The 17,747-nt window shown below is 35.7% G+C and overlaps 3 long non-coding RNA genes across 4 annotated transcripts; all 3 read left to right on the top strand.

The window, feature by feature from the left end:
* Positions 1 to 5,162: 5,162 nt before the first annotated feature.
* On the top strand, positions 5,163 to 5,983 carry LOC121049826. The gene is made up of 3 exons (XR_005801420.1): positions 5,163 to 5,239; positions 5,362 to 5,440; positions 5,533 to 5,983. It is a non-coding gene; the product is annotated as an uncharacterized LOC121049826 (long non-coding RNA).
* A 1,795-nt stretch (positions 5,984 to 7,778) lies between these two features.
* On the top strand, positions 7,779 to 8,827 carry LOC121049823. The gene is made up of 3 exons (XR_005801409.1): positions 7,779 to 7,916; positions 8,070 to 8,486; positions 8,579 to 8,827. It is a non-coding gene; the product is annotated as an uncharacterized LOC121049823 (long non-coding RNA).
* Positions 8,828 to 10,306: 1,479 nt separating this feature from the next.
* LOC121049689 lies at positions 10,307 to 12,114 on the top strand. Of its 2 annotated transcripts, XR_005801073.1 has the most exons (5): positions 10,307 to 10,560; positions 10,657 to 10,761; positions 10,854 to 11,331; positions 11,424 to 11,901; positions 11,994 to 12,114. It is a non-coding gene; the product is annotated as an uncharacterized LOC121049689 (long non-coding RNA). The 2 variants fall into 2 exon arrangements; XR_005801072.1 differs by having other exon boundaries at positions 10,307 to 10,761.
* The last annotated feature ends 5,633 nt before the right edge of the window (positions 12,115 to 17,747 follow it).

Below are 17,747 nucleotides of genomic sequence, written 5' to 3'. Positions count from 1 at the left end.
TAAAAGCTGAAATAGAAAACCATTCACTGTTTATTCCTTTGATATGATGCCTAACCAAAAAAAGATGAACCTCCAACTGTGTGTAAAATTTAAAAATTGTTACTGATATTATTGAATATAACAAATTTGTATACACCATCAAAAAAATCTGACATCTAACTCCATCAAGTTCTATAATTTGAAAGATACTAATATAGTTAAATTTAAATATAGTTAACTACAGATATAAGTATGTAGTAAAGCCACTCACTTGCTAACTGAGTTGGATGAACAGTAGCAAAAGTGAGAAGATATGCTAATTTTTTGTTGTTCTCACCAATAATTGCTGAAAGAAAACCAAAGTCACACATGGTTAAGTTTAACACTTATTTAAACTAAAAGTTTTGAAAAATTAGATAATGTTGTGGCCAATGGCCATATAATTCTACTCTTTATATTTTAAGGTTATTTAAAATAATAGATATATAATTTTGCATTCAGACTTTCTTTGCTTGCAGTAAATCAACATATTTATTTGATTCAAAATGTCAGTAACGAAAGATCAAAACAAAAGGCAGGATATTTTAAGAGTTGTAAGGCATTTAAAAAGGAGGCAATTTAGGTCTGTGAGACTCTAACTTCATTCCAAAATATTATCTAATTCAAACCGAAAACAATGCATTGCAGTTTATTTCTTCTATAGTAACTAATATAAACACAACATGAATCTGACTACAAACATATGATAAGTAAGTTAACAACTGATCTTCAAAATATTAATTAATATGTATCATGACCAATAGTGAATATGAATATAAACATATCAGTTCTATATGAAGAACATACCTGAATAGGAATAAGAGACTGAGATAACACCAAACAATGTACACAAGAACAGCGGCAGAAGAATAATGCACACTCTATACCTAAACAAAACAGCAATGAAATTTGAAAATTAGTCATAAAGCTGCAAAACTAACTTGAACAGAAAGTTAGTCTAACCAAAAGCAAAAGATTAAAAAAAAAAATTAAGATATTATCAATATTATTATTATTAAGTAACAGCTTGTTAATGATCCATATGCAAAAAACCCAAGCTTTGAAGAAAACTGCATAATATTCAAACAATATCCTACCAACTAACAACCAAATTCGGAATCAACCATCATCCTTTAAATTTGCAATTATTTAAAGTCCATGCAATCAAAATTCTAGATTAACCTAAAGACTAAAACTACTATGCTGTCAACAAATGAAAAAATTCAGTATCATCCACCAATTTTTCAAGTTTGAACTGATTTGGAATCCAAATCACGACCCCTCTATGAAATAAATATAATCTAAAAGTTCCAACTAAGAACATCAGAATTCGTATATGAACAAAATCATTACCAGTATTTATCCCTAATCGACTAAAAATACAAAATCAATAGTGGAAAAGAACAAGAACTCAATTGAAAAGAGCCAAACTAAATGGAACATTAGTCGTAGGTATGCAGGAAATTAAACAAAGATTCACTTTGTAAAGACCAATTGTGTGATTATACAATCAATCATCCCAAAAAGCATGCAGACACAGGAAACCCAAAACCTCAAAAGGAAAAAAAAAATTACCGATTTTGACTGCTTCCCGTCCCCCTCTTCCTTTTCTCTGAGCTATCTATCTTCTTCCCCTGTCAATTTTATATATTACCAATCAGATGACTCCAGCTTTTCCAATTATGGGAAACAAATGAAATTGAATTACTAACCTTATGAATCAGCAAAGAATTTCAAGCTCCTTTATTTTTGATCTCGAGGACAGAGATTTGAGGAAAGTTAATTTTGTTGGTCCGGTAAGATACGATTGATGGATTTGAAAAAGATTTTGGGATGATAATTGTTTGGGATAATATCAATTCTGGTGTATTAGGTTTGGGAGAGCGAAAAAGGGAGTGCAGATGATGATAATCTAGAAGAGTTGAGCTAGACGACGTCGATGTCGTCTTTATCACAAAATAAAGACGAAAACGTGATTTCCACCAACTGGCTTGGCTGGAGCCGATACAAAAACAGCTTAGTAACAGTAACCGAAAACTCAACTTTAATATATAGTATAATAGTAGAAGTTGACGTTTGCAGTTGGGGTTGAGCCACACATTAATGTACTAATATATTTTCAAAATACATGCTTATGCTTATTTTATGATTGAAAGAGGTTTCCAGAAATTTCCACTGTTTTGGTGCATTGTTAATGTTGTATAATTTAGATATCTAGGTTGACGGTAGTTGTGGAGATGAAACTTATTAATAATAATAGGATATAACAAATAACAATTAGTCAATATGGTGCGATATTTCATATACTTATAATTATCATACCATTTTATCAAATCTGTAGTAACATCGTCGGGACTACATTTCATGAATTTAGTCAAAATTTTCAAAATTTCCGTAAATATCTCAATAATATAAAAATCACTGCAAATTTCTTACAGTATATAGAGATAATATATATCGCGCATCCGAGAAAAAAAAAATTCCGATATCTTGGCAAAAAATTTTGATTTTTCATCTCACTTACATTATTTTATGGTGAACACATTGTATTTCCACCACAACATGCATGGTTTATGAAAATGGTTTGTTGTAATGAAGCAGGAATAAAAATCCTACAGTTCAATGGAAAACGAGGTCATTCCCTTCACACACATTATATATAAATATGTAATAGACATAATAACAAAGTCATAGACATTGTAAATAATTGACCACCATCAATGTTTTATGCTCGTATACTAATATTAAACACATAGACATAAAGTAATAAAGTTCAAATCTAACTCCAACATAATGAAACAAAGATAGAAGCGCATCGCCATAGCCCAATACGCCATTTATACAAACAGAAAATAATATGGGCGAACGAGATACAAGCCGATGCTGCTTCTCTTGAGCAATTTGAAATGTTTCCGAAATGCCTTATATCGTCCAGTAATATACATCGTTTTTCCCATTGGCACCAATTTTATCATCATGGCTAATCCGTTCAATGATTGCATGGTGCACCAAGTTTCATTAAGTTCCAAGTTTTCTTCCACGAACCTTACCTGTAGAGCCTAAAACCATTATGAGCACCTCGATTATATATCTCAAACACTAGTTCTTACCAGTAGAGACTGAAACCATTATGGGCACCTCGATTATACATTAGAAGCGTGTCACCATAGCCCACATCATTTCCACAACTCCATACCAGCTTTTCTTGCAAACTTGCATATGAAGACGCAATGCATGTAATGTTATACTTTTGTGAAGTTGGTCAGGGTGAAGATGAAGTGCATGTGATGTTATAGTTTTGTGAAGTTGGTCAGGGTGAATCCAAAATTTGATATCAAAATCAATTTGATACCCAAAAGGATTCAATACTAAACGAATCTTCAATACATTACTTCACTATTCCCATGTGCATAAGATGGATAGAGTTTAATGACTACATAAAAATAATTGTCCTCAGTATTGCCTAACAACGGCCTTGGTCAATTCGAGGTCACTATAAAAATGACCAAGTATGGTCACATTCCAAAGAAAGTCCATAAGAAACAGCTATTTACAGTTTGACATGTCATTGGTGCATGTTGAGACTAAATTCTACTATATTTTTAGTACATTTCTCTCTACATTTTGCTTAGTTATTCTCTTAACAATGTCATTTCTAACTTGTTTTGTGTTTTTAGGTAGTTTTGAGTTTGGAAATGGAAGGCGAGGAGTTATTTGCGCAGAAATGAGAAGAAATGGAGAAATGAAGTTTTCCCAGTTCTACCAGGAAAAGAAATCCCCGTTGAAGTAGGAATCCTAATGCAACTAGGAATGAGCTCGGAAAAATGATGTTCGGAAATAAAGAAATGACAGTCCCAGTTGGACTAGGAAACCTGATGACACTAGGAGTCTTGATGCTGCTAGGAGGTGAGACTAGGACATGCTGTGTCTTGAAGATGACTTAAGATAGTTCAAGAATGTTCTAGATTAAAGAAGAATTTCGGCAATGTTGATAATGGATTTCTTAATTGGCCCATTTTGGGAGAGTTTGGCCTGAAGTTTGAAGCATGTGACTCGCACATAAGTCTCTAGATCTTTCTTGACATTTTGGAGGAGTCATTGGCCCATTCTAGTTGCATTTTGCCATGAAAATTGAAGGAAAATACTAGCGGATTTCGACAAAATATATTATGGGATTATTTTAGATTTTCTTTGGGATTTTATGAGAGAAAATAGAGGAATAAGTATTGATTTATGACTCTACATATAAGGGAGCCGAAATTAAGTCTAAGTACATGGAAGAATTCGGCAAAAGAAGGTTACTTGCTCTCCAATTTTCATTCTATTTTCTTATTGGCCGAAGTGATGCAATTCAAGAGAAATTCAAGGGAACCCTAGCCCTTGCCATTCACTATATAAAGGAGGTTTGTGAAGCTCTTCTACACACCACAAAATTTCATAATCAAATACACAAACACTTCCCCTTCTCTTCCAAGGTTTCAGCAATTTCACGAAGTTCAAAGTTCAAGACCGTGAAGCATCCATTCTTCCATTCAAGCATCATTGCCGTAGCTCTCATCCATTCCACCACCTTTTGAAGCTTCTTGCGTTCTTGATGATCAAAATGTGTAACCATGAACACAACTTTATGTTTTCAGTTTTGGTTTCTTTGTAAAACAAATTTCGATTTTAATTTGATTTCGGGTTTTGTTTTATTATTCTATGATTTGCGATTTCTATGGTGGATGAAAGATTGATTTTAGATATGTAGTTTTCGAATACTATGAAGCATGTTCTAGGATTTAGGTTTTCAAATTAAAAATTGCAATTTCATGATGTTCTTGCATGATTGTTAATTTCGAGCTTCAATCTCAATTGTTATGTGTTAATTTCGAGCTTCAACCAAGTTAGGTTGGCTATGTATCAAAGGTAACCACGTTAGGTTTGGGTCAATGATCATATAACATGTCATTGCATATTTGGTAAGGGGACCAATAGGTAGCACATAATTATCACAGCAACGCAGCATTAATTGCTTTCACCCACCATCAAATCTTTAGCTGACCTACTTAAGGCAATAATGAAGACTTTGGAGCTGCACTACATATGATAATGGTTCTTGTCGAATGTTAGATTTCCAGATTGAGAAATTGAATAGGGTTCTTCGGGGGTTTATTGAGTTGATTTTGGAGGGAGCCATTAATATCTCGTCTACCATCGGAAGGAACACATTTTGATCCAGGTAAGCTTTCATCAATATTCAGCCAACATATCTTCATGATATGAATTTTTATAGAGGTGAAGATGTGAAGTTAAGTGATTCAATCAATGATTTAAGAGTGCTAAGTTTACGGAAGTATTCAGCAATCGGTCACCGGAAGTCCACATTCACCATGTGAAGAATTTGATGCTAGAATCAAACATCTCGGATGACACGTTCAAGGTGGCATATGCACTATATTTTGTTTGAAATGTATATGGTGGTTATATTTGAAATAAATGGCTATAACATAAATCGTTTATAACTTTTCGCAGGTTATTGAAGCATTGGGGGATCCTAATAATGACATCTCTAATTCATTAAGGTGGATTGCAGATGGAGTAAACTCAGATGTACCAACATTTTGTAGTTGACCTACTTAAGGCAATAATGAAAACTTCGGAGCTCCACTTCATATGATAATGGTTCTTGTCGAATGGTAGATTTCCAGATTGAGAAATTGAATAGGGTTCTTCGGGGGTTCATTGAGTTGATTTTGGATGCAGCCATTAATATCTCGTCTACCATCGGAAGGAACACAGTTTGATGTAGGTAAGCTTTCATCAATATTCAGCCAACATATCTTCATGATATGAATTTTTATGGAGGTGAAGATGTGAAGTTAAGTGATTCAATCAATGATGTAAGGGTGCTAAGTTTACGGAAGTATTTAGCACTCGGTCACCGGAAGTCCACATTCATCATGTGAAGAATTTGATGCTTGAATCAAACATCCCGGATGACACTTTCAAGGTAGCATATCCACTATATTTTGTTTGAAATGTATATGGTGGTTATATTTGGAATAAATGGCTGTAACATAAATCGTTTATAACTTTTCGCAGGTTGTTAAAGCATTGGGGGATCCTAATAATGACATCTCTAATTAATTAAGGTGGATTGCAGATGGAGTAAACTCAGATGTACCAACATTTTGTAGCTGATTTACTTAAGGCAATAATGAAGACTTCGGAGCTTCACTTCATATGATAATGGCTCTTGTCGAATGGTAGATTTCCAGATTAAGAAATTGAATAGGGTTCTTTGGGGGTTTTTTGAGTTGATTTTGGATGGAGTCATACATATCTCGTCTACCATCGGAAGGAACACAGCTCAGATGTAGCAACATTTTGTAGTTAACCTACTTAAGGCAATAATGAAGACTTCGGAGGTCCACTTCATATGATAATGGTTCTTGCCGATTGGTAGATTTCCAGATTAAGAAATTGAATAGGGTTCTTCAGGGGTTTATTGAGTTGATTTGGGATGCAGCCATTAATATCTCGTCTACCATCGGAAGGATCACAGTTTGATCCAGGTAAGCTTTCATCAATATTCAGCCAACATATCTTCATGATATGAATTTTTGTGGAGGTGAAGATGTGAAGTTAAGTGGTTCAATCAATGATGTAAGGGTGCTAAGTTTACGGAAGTATTTAGCACTCGGTCACCGGAAGTCCACATTCACCATGTGAAGAATTTGATGCTGGAATCAAACATCCCGGATGACACTGTCAAGGTGGTATATCCACTACATTTTGTTTTAAATGTATATGGTAGTTATATTTGGAATAAATGGCTGTAACATAAATCGTTTATAACTTTTCGCAGATTGTTAAAGCATTGGGGGATCCTAATAATAACATCTCTAATTAATTAAGGTGGATTGCAGATGGAGTAAACTCAGATGTACCAACATTTTGTAGCTGACCTACTTAAGGCAATAATGAAGACTTCAGAGCTTCACTTCATATGATAATGGCTCTTGTCGAATGGTAGATTTCCAGATTAAGAAATTGAATAGGGTTCTTCGGGGGTTCATTGAGTTGATTTTGGATGCAGCCATTAATATCTCGTCTACCATCGGAAGGATCACAGTTTGATCCAGGTAAGCTTTCATCAATATTCAGCCAACATATCTTCATGATATGAATTTTTATGGAGATGAAGATGTGAAGTTAAGTGATTCAATCAATGTTGTAAGAGTGCTAAGTTTACGGAAGTAGTTAGCACTCGGTCACCGGAAGTCGACATTCACCATGTGAAGAATTTGATGCTGGAATCAAACATCCCGGATGACACTTTCAAGGTAGCATATGCACTATATTTTGTTTGAAATGTATATGGTGGTTATATTTGGAATAAATGGCTGTAACATAAATCGTTTATAACTTTTCGCATGTTGTTAAAGCATTGGGGGATCCTAAAAATGACATCTCTAATTAATTAAGGTGGATTGCAGATGGAGTAAACGCAGATGTACAAACATTTTGTAGTTGATCAGCTTAAGGCAATAATGAAGACTTCGGAGCTCCACTTCATATGATAATGGTTCTTTTTGAAAGGTAGATTTCCAGATTGAGAAATTGAATAGGGTTCTTCGGGGGTTCATTGAGTTGATTTTGGATGGAGCCATTAATATCTCGTCTACCATCCGAAGGAACACAGTTTGATCCAGGTAAGCTTTCATCAATATTCAGCCAACATATCTTCATTATATGAATTTTTATGGAGATGAAGATGTGAAGTTAAGTGATTCAATCAATGTTGTAAGAGTGCTAAGTTTACGGAAGTAGTTAGCACTCGGTCACCGGAAGTCGACATTCACCATGTGAAGAATTTGATGCTGGAATCAAACATCCCGGATGACACTTTCAAGGTAGCATATGCACTATATTTTGTTTGAAATGTATATGGTGGTTATATTTGGAATAAATGGCTGTAACATAAATCGTTTATAACTTTTCGCATGTTGTTAAAGCATTGGGGGATCCTAAAAATGACATCTCTAATTAATTAAGGTGGATTGCAGATGGAGTAAACGCAGATGTACAAACATTTTGTAGTTGATCAGCTTAAGGCAATAATGAAGACTTCGGAGCTCCACTTCATATGATAATGGTTCTTTTTGAAAGGTAGATTTCCAGATTGAGAAATTGAGTAGGGTTCTTCGGGGGTTTATTGAGTTGATTTTGTAGGGAGCCATTAATATCTCGTCTACCGTCGGAATGAACACAGTTTGATCCAGGTAAGCTTTCATCAATATTCAACCAACATATCTTCATGATATAAATTTTTATGGAGGTGAAGATGTGAAGTTAAGTGATTCAATCAATGATGTAAGGGTGCTAAGTTTACGGAAGTATTTAGCACTCGGTCACCGGAAGTCCACATTCACCATGTGAAGAATTTGATGCTTGAATCAAACATCCCGGATGACACTTTCAAGGTAGCATATCCACTATATTTTGTTTGAAATGTATATGGTGGTTATATTTGGAATAAATGGCTGTAATATAAATCGTTTATAACTTTTCGCAGGTTGTTAAAGCATTGGGGGATCCTAATAATGACATCTCTAATTAATTAAGGTGGATTGCAGATGAAGTAAACTCAGATGTACCAACATTTTGTAGGTGACCTACTTAAGGCAATAATGAAGACTTCGGAGCTCCACTTCATATGATAATGGTTCTTGTCGAATGGTAGATTTCCAGAATGAGAAATTGAATAGGTTCGGGGGTTCATTGAGTTGATTTTGGATGGAGCCATTAATATCTCGTCTACCATCGGAAGGAACACAGTTTGATCCAGGTATGCTTTCATCAATATTCAGCCAACATATCTTCCTGATATGAATTTTTATGGAGGTGAAGATGTGAAGTTAAGTGATTCAATCAATGATGTAAGGGTGCCAAGTTTACGGAAGTATTTAGCACTCGGTCACCGGAAGTCACATTCACCATGTGAAGAATTTGATGCTGGAATGAAACATCCCGGATGACACTTTAAAGGTGGCATATCCACTATATTTTGTTTGAAATGTATATGGTGGTTATATTTAGAATAAATGGCTGTAACAAAAATCGTTTATAACTTTTCGCAGGTTGTTAAAGCATTGGGGGATTCTAATAATGACATCTCTAATTAATTAAGGTGGATTGCAGATGGAGTAAACTCAGATGTACCAATATTTTGTAGTTGACATACTTAAGGCAATAATGAAGACTTCGGAGTTCCACTTCATATGATAATGGTTCTTGTCGAATGGTAGATTTCCAGATTGAGAAATTGAATAGGGTTCTTCGGTGGTTTATTGAGTTGATTTTGGATGGAGCCATTAATATCTCGTCTACCATCCGAAGGAACACAGTTTGATCCAGGTAAGCTTTCATCAATATTCAGCCAACATATCTTCATGATATGAATTTTTATGGAGATGAAGATGTGAAGTTAAGTGATTCAATCAATGTTGTAAGAGTGCTAAGTTTACGGAAGTAGTTAGCACTCGGTCACCGGAAGTCGACATTCATCATGTGAAGAATTTGATGCTAGAATCAAACATCCCGGATGACACTTTCAAGGTAGCATATGCATTATATTTTGTTTGAAATGTATATGGTGGTTATATTTGGAATAAATGGCTGTAACATAAATCGTTTATAACTTTTCGCAGGTTATTAAAGCATTGGGGGATCCTAAAAATGACATCTTTAATTAATTAAGGTGGATTGCAGATGGAGTAAACTCAGATGTACTAACATTTTGTAGTTGACCAGCTTAAGGCAATAATGAAGACTTCGGAGCTCCACTTCATATGATAATGGTTCTTTTTGAAAGGTAGATTTCCAGATTGAGAAATTGAGTAGGGTTCTTTGGGGGTTTATTGAGTTGATTTTGTAGGGAGCCATTAATATCTCGTCTACCGTCGGAATGAACACAGTTTGATCCAGGTAAGCTTTCATCAATATTCAGCCAACATATCTTCATGATATGAATTTTTATGGAGGTGAAGATGTGAATTTAAGTGATTCAATCAATGATGTAAGGGTGCTAAGTTTACGGAAGTATTTAGCACTCGGTCACCGGAAGTCCACATTCACCATGTGAAGAATTTGATGCTTGAATCAAACATCCCGGATGACACTTTCAAGGTAGCATATCCACTATATTTTGTTTGAAATGTATATGGTGGTTATATTTGGAATAAATGGCTGTAACATAAATCGTTTATAACTTTTCGCAGGTTGTTAAAGCATTGGAGGATCCTAAAAATGACATCTCTAATTAATTAAGGTGGATTGCAGATGGAGTAAACTCAGATGTACCAACATTTTGTAGTTGACCTACTTAAGGCAATAATGAAGACTTCGGAGCTCCACTTCATATGATAATGGTTCTTGTCGAATGGTAGATTTCCAGATTGAGAAATTGAATAGGGTTCTTCGGGGGTTCGTTGAGTTGATTTTAGATGGAGCCATTAATATCTCGTCTACCATCGGAAGGAACACAGTTTGATCCAGGTAAGCTTTCATCAATATTCAGCCAATATATCTTCATGATATGAATTTTTATGGAGGTGAAGATGTGAAGTTAAGTGATTCAATCAATGATGTAAGGGTGCTTAGTTTACGGAAGTATTTAGCACTCGGTCACCGGAAGTCCACATTCACCATGTGAAGAATTTGATGCTTGAATCAAACATCCCGGATGACACTTTCAAGGTAGCATATCCACTATATTTTGTTTGAAATGTATATGGTGGTTATATTTGGAATAAATGGCTGTAACATAAATCGTTTATAACTTTTCGCAGGTTGTTAAAGCATTGGGGGATCCTAATAATGACATCTCTAATTAATTGAGGTGGATTGCAGATGGAGTAAACTCAGATGTACCAACATTTTGTAGTTGACCTACTTAAGGCAATAATGAAGACTTCGGAGCTCCACTTCATATGATAATGGTTCTTGTCGAATGGTAGATTTCCAGATTGAGAAATTGAATAGGGTTCTTCGGGGGTTCGTTGAGTTGATTTTAGATGGAGCCATTAATATCTCGTCTACCATCGGAAGGAACACAGTTTGATCCAGGTAAGCTTTCATCAATATTCAGCCAATATATCTTCATGATATGAATTTTTATGGAGGTGAAGATGTGAAGTTAAGTGATTCAATCAATGATGTAAGGGTGCTTAGTTTACGGAAGTATTTAGCACTCGGTCACCGGAAGTCGACATTCACCATGTGAAGAATTTGATGCTGGAATCAAACATCCCGGATGACACTTTCAAGGTGGCATATGCACTATATTTATTTTGAAATGTATATGGTGGTTATATTTGGAATAAATGGCTGTAACATAAATCGGGTATAACTTTTCGCAGGTTGTTAAAGCATTGGGGGATCCTAAAAATGACATCTCTAATTAATTAAGGTGGATTGCAGATGGAGTAAACTCAGATGTACTAGCATTTTGTAGTTGACCAGCTTAAGGCAATAATGAAGACTTCGGAGCTCCGCTTCATATGATAATGGTTCTTTTTGAATGGTAGATTTCCAGATTGAGAAATTGAGTAGGGTTCTTCGGGGGTTTATTGAGTTGATTTTGTAGGGAGCCATTAATATCTCGTCTACCGTCGTAATGAACACAGTTTGATCCAGGTAAGCTTTCATCAATATTCAACCAACATATCTTCATGATATGAATTTTTATGGAGGTGAAGATGTGAAGTTATGTGATTCAATCAATGATGTAAGGGTGCTAAGTTTACGGAAGTATTTAGCACTCGGTCACCGGAAGTCCACATTCACCATGTGAAGAATTTGATGCTTGATTCAAACATCCCGGATGACACTTTCAAGGTAGCATATCCACTATATTTTGTTTGAAATGTATATGGTGGTTATATTTGGAATAAATGGCTGTAACATAAATCGTTTATAACTCTTCGCAGGTTGTTAAAGCATTGGGGGATCCTAATAATGACATCTCTAATTAATTAAAGTGGATTGCAGATGGAGTAAACTCAGATGTACCAACATTTTGTAGTTGAACTACTTAAGGCAATAATGAAGACTTCGGAGCTCTACTTCATATGATAATGGTTCTTGTCGAATGGTAGATTTCCAGATTGAGAAATTGAATAGGTTCGGGTGTTCATTGAGTTGATTTTGGATGGAGCCATTAATATCTCGTCTACCATCGGAAGGAACACAGTTTGATCCAGGTATGCTTTCATCAATATTCAGCCAATATATCTTCATGATATGAATTTTTATGGAGGTGAAGATGTGAAGTTAAGTGATTCAATCAATGATGTAAGGGTGCTAAGTTTACGGAAGTATTTAGCACTCGGTCACCGGAAGTCCACATTCACCATGTGAAGAATTTAATGCTTGAATCAAACATCCCGGATGACACTTTCAAGGTAGCATATCCACTATATTTTGTTTGAAATGTATATGGTGGTTATATTTGGAATAAATGGCTGTAACATAAATCGTTTATAACTTTTCGCAGGTTGTTAAAGCATTGGGGGATCCTAATAATGACATCTCTAATTAATTAAGGTGGATTGCAGATGGAGTAAACTCAGATGTACCAACATTTTGTAGTTGACCTACTTAAGGCAATAATGAAGACTTCGGAGCTCCACTTCATATGATAATGGTTTTTGTCGAATTGTAGATTTCCAGATTAAGAAATTGAATAGGGTTCTTCGGGGGTTTATTGAGTTGATTTGGAATTGAGCCATTAATATCTCGTCTACCATCGGAAGGAACACAGTTTGATCTAGGTAAGCTTTCATCAATATTCAGCCAACATATCTTCATGATATGAATTTTTATGGAGGTGAAGATGTGAAGTTAAGTGGTTCAATCAATGATGTAAGGGTGCTAAGTTTACAGAAGTATTTAGCACTCGGTCACCGGAAGTCCACATTCACCATATGAAGAATTTGATGCTGGAATCAAAAATCCCGGATGACCCTTTCAAGGTGGCATATGCACTATATTTTTTGTTTGAAATGTATATGGTGGTTATATTTGGAATAAATGGCTGTAACATAAATCGTTTATAACTTTTCGCAAGTTGTTGAAGCATTGGGGGATCCTAATAATGACATCTCTAATTCATTAAGGTGGATTGCAGATGGAGTAAACTCAGATGTACCAACATTTTTTAGTTACATGGGTAATGGGGTTCGTTTCAATACTAAGGAACGCGACGATGTTACTAAAGTGTAGAACATCAGTGTTTTCCTACATGCTCGTGCCTTACAAGTAGCTGGTGCAAGGGACAGAAACCTCAATATGATAATATGGATTATAATAAATTCAAAATTTCTGTGTTCAAGTGCGATTAGGTTGAAAATGCCAAAGGCATTAAAGTCGATTATTTTGGGTTTACATCTGTAAATTTGAATAGAATAAGTCATGTATATGATCCTTTTGTGTTAGGGAATGATGTGAAACAAGTATGGTATGTAGAGGACCCAAGCAAAGAGAATTAGTCAGTAGTTATAACATGCCCTGAGAGAGATTATGCTCATAATCATGATGGAGAATAAGCACTTGGGAATCTGGAAATGGAGCAGTAGCCCTTTATAGCAACAATGTCACCCATCGAAACCTATGACAATACAGTCGATGATCAGCAAAACCCCTACATGCGACAAGGAAATGAAGGGATATAGGTTGATAAATGATAACTATCAAAGTTATCAAACGCAGTTATCAAACTAACCAAGTTAGGGGATTCAGGAACATGTGTATTATAGATGTTTTTGTTGATTTTGACAGTTAATCTGAATGCATTTGTAGTATAGGCAGTTAACTTGTTTATCATGTGTATTAATATGTTTTTGTTTATCATGTAGTATAGGTAGTTAACTTGTTTATCATTGCTGGTTGAATTCTTATTTACTTGTTGTAGCACTTAAAATGTTATGAGCTTTGGCTGTATTTGGTTTCGCATGGCAGCACTTAAATATTAAAACTGAAAAGTTGATTGTTTGTGGTTTTATGTTTGCAGATAATGGGACCTTTGACATGAAGACCTTCTTCTCAAGCACTAGTAATGGCCAAAATAATTAGGGAAATCCAGCTACGAACAAGGTCTACTGCCGAGCAATCCAATAGAGCAACATCAATTGAAACCAAGGGTGTACATGCTGCATCAAAGTTTTAATCGAAACAAAAATCTAGATCGAAGGGTTCTACAACTACAAAAAAGGAATGTCTGAAATTGCTGGAACGAGGGTGTGTAATAATGAGTCGCATTGTGAAAAGAAAAATTATTGGAAAGAAGATGACAGTTAAGTTTAACGAGAAAGGACAACCCATAGGAAAAGTTAGTAAAGAAATGCAGTCATCTATTGGGGTGTTAGCTCGCAAGAAGATTGCAATCACGATTCCTACTTGGAAGGATGTTCTTATGGAAAGGAAAAATAAAATCTGGGAATGCGTAAAGGTATGAGAACTGTTCTGTCTTTTGTTCTTTTGGTATCTTTAATGTGTTGAATATAATATGTGCTTACATGTTTAGTTACATAGATGTTACTTATTGCTATTTTTATATATGCAGTTGGCATTTGTGTTGCGTCCGGAGCACAAAACAATAGTTTTAATCTTAGCAGGACATAAATGGAGAGGATTTAAGAGCCATTTGACCACCCACTACATTCTCCCTTATAGAGATAACCCCGAACTTATCAAGTCTCTTCCATAAGACTATCTTTTCATTAATCAACTGGACTGGGAGATTTTTGTACATGGTAGGTTATCTGACGCATTCCTGGTAAGGGTTCAACTATTATAAGTTAATGTTTTAGTTTTGCAATTAGTACTAACAAGTTAAGCATGCATTGACTGGACATTGTTTTGTAGGAAGTGCATGAAAAACAGAAGAAGAAAAAATGGGCTTTAAATAAGTATCCTCACCGGCTGTCACGTAAAGGATACGCTGGATTGGAGGAAGAACTTGTAAGTTATCAATTAATGGTTTCGTGGTTTGTAGCATTTTGATTTATTTGATGTCTACAATGGTATGGATATTGACATAATCAATTGATGTCATCTGCAACTATGGCTGATGATGAACTTGATTGTGCACAATATGGATCAAAGCACGTCAAGATAAGAATGGTGGGTTTAAAGATGTAACGCCCCAAGCTGCACCTCATCAGTCTAAGCTCGTTACAGTGCCGCGAGTCTCTAAAACATAAACCGAACGCTCGATTGACATCCTAGAGAACTGCTAGGCGTTTTGCTCTAAAACTTTCTGAAAAAACATAGCGGAAGCTACAAGTACTTTTGAGGTGAAAATCTTTAAATCACTATAATTTATTTCGTTCGTCCGGAACTTGAAATGAATGTACACATGAAGGTATGAACTTCAGGAAATGAGAATTCAATCAACTTAAACACAAAGTGAATTATCAATAAATTTCAGAATACGGAATTCAAGGAAAGGAATTCAGAACAAACTCTAGACGATAGTTTACTGAACTTGTTCTGCACACCCAACTCTGTCCACTATTGTCCAGTCATTAGTGCACAATACCTGCATCCAAACTGTTGTAGGGGTGAGCTTTCGTCCTCGCTGCTCAACAAGAACTCTAACTCGACTATGTTTGAAACTGATAATTGAAGTTGTTGCATGATAATATGGCAGTCGTGGCTTTTTAGTCCATGCTTTTTAGTCCATGAATAGTTCTTTCTTTGACATGCACATTACGTGCAATATTAGATGCTAAATCATCAAGTAATAGCTACTGCCAATACTTTACAGAATAGCTCTTTCTCTTGAATCAACATTGAATATGCACCCATAGGCAATTTACCACCGTCATGTCTAGGCCACAAGTTCTTCTTAATTCCCATAGCTTCCACATCTAAGTGAGCATTCAACAAATCTTTAGTTTTCCCCATAATCCCCAATAATATTCCCACCACACTGTGAAACACATTTTTTTGAACATGCATGACATCAATATTATGTCTGATTAGAAGATGCTCCCAATATGGCAATTTGAAAGAGATGCTAGACTTCTTCCATGGACTGTTAATGGCTGGAAGTGGAGTACGACGTCTTTTCTCACAAACTCTGGGTGCGCGTGGTTTACCATATTGGAAATGTAGGGTGCTCAAACATGTAAAAAAACTCTTGACCTGTCATGGGGACTGGAGGTGTGTGGAATTCAGTGAACAGATTCAATGATGTTTTCTGCTGTCTAAAGAAATGATCCATGGGTAGGAAACGACGATGACCAGGATACCAGTGCTTCTTACCATGACTAAGCCACTCTGATTCTGTATTATAGTTATAAACAGGACATGTACGCTTCCCCTTAGTACTCCAACCTGATAAGTTTGCATAGGCCGGAAAGTCGTTAATGGTCCAAATTACATCTGCACACATGGTGAAGATCTCTTGACCATATGTGTCTGTACAATTATCCCACAATTCCCTAAGCTTGTCTATTAATGGCTCCAAGAAGATATCAATGTCATTATCGGGACCCTGAAGTCCTAGGATTAGTAACGACATAAAAATGAATTGTTGTTTCATGCATAACCACGGAGGCAAATTATATACCATAAGCAATACTGGCCATGTGGAATGTGATATACTCATATGGCCAAATGAATTAAATCCTTCAGTAGCTAACCCAAGTCTTACATTTCTGATTTCTCCACTGAAAGCTGGAAATTTATTATCCAAGTGTTTCCACGCTCTTGAATCTACATGATGGCGCACGTGGCTGTCATATGAGCAAGATGTAGCATGTCAATGCATATCTTCTACCGTATGACAAGACAAATACAATCTTTTCAATCTAGAAGTCAATGGGTAGGGATGGCAATGGGGCGGGTTGGGGATGGGGATCGCAATACCATCCCCATCCCCGGAGTAATTCTTCACCCCCATCCCCACTGGGGATGAAGCCTCCAAACCCGCCCCAAATCCCCTATAAGAATTTAAAAAATTAATAGAATAAATTTTTTCTCAAATTGCCTTTTTTAAAATTAAAATCTACAATAAGTAAAATTAAAACATGATTAAATTCATAAATCATAATTCAGTGAGTGCAAAAGTCAAACACCATTAAAGTAAAAATGTAGTCATTAAAGTAAAGTAGTAAATATATATATATATATATATATATATATATATATATATCTTTGGGGCGGGTTTGGGGATGGAGATCATAATACCATCCCCGATCTTAGATAGCGGGGATTAAGGACCCCCATCCCCATTCCCCATTTGTCCCCGAATTCTCCCCCCATTAGGGGCGGGTATCCAATGCAGCTCCGCCCCGTTGGGGGTTTTTGTCATCTCTACCAATGAGAAATATCTTAACACCTTCTGAGATATTTGTCTTTTTTTGATTCCATCATCACTTTGATATCTAGAGTCACCGCAAATAGCGCAAGTGTGAAGTACACTGTACTGCTTCTTGTATAGAATGCAGTCGTTAGGACATGCGTCGATCTTTTCATATGTCAACCCAAATTTATTAACCAACTTCTTGGCATGATAAATATCTTTCGGCAATGTCTCACCCTCTGGTAAAATAGATTTAATTAACTTCAGCAACGAATTGAGACCCACGTCACTGAACCCATATAAGCAATTGTGCTGAAATACCTTAACAATAAACTCAATTTTCTTCATCTTCTGGCATCCAGGATATATCTTC

This window comes from Rosa chinensis, chromosome 6 (genome assembly GCF_002994745.2).
Source record: "Rosa chinensis cultivar Old Blush chromosome 6, RchiOBHm-V2, whole genome shotgun sequence".
Classification (NCBI taxonomy): domain Eukaryota; kingdom Viridiplantae; phylum Streptophyta; class Magnoliopsida; order Rosales; family Rosaceae; genus Rosa; species Rosa chinensis.
The sequence above is the reverse complement of the archived record's forward strand: the minus strand, read 5'-3'. Positions and strand labels throughout refer to the sequence as shown.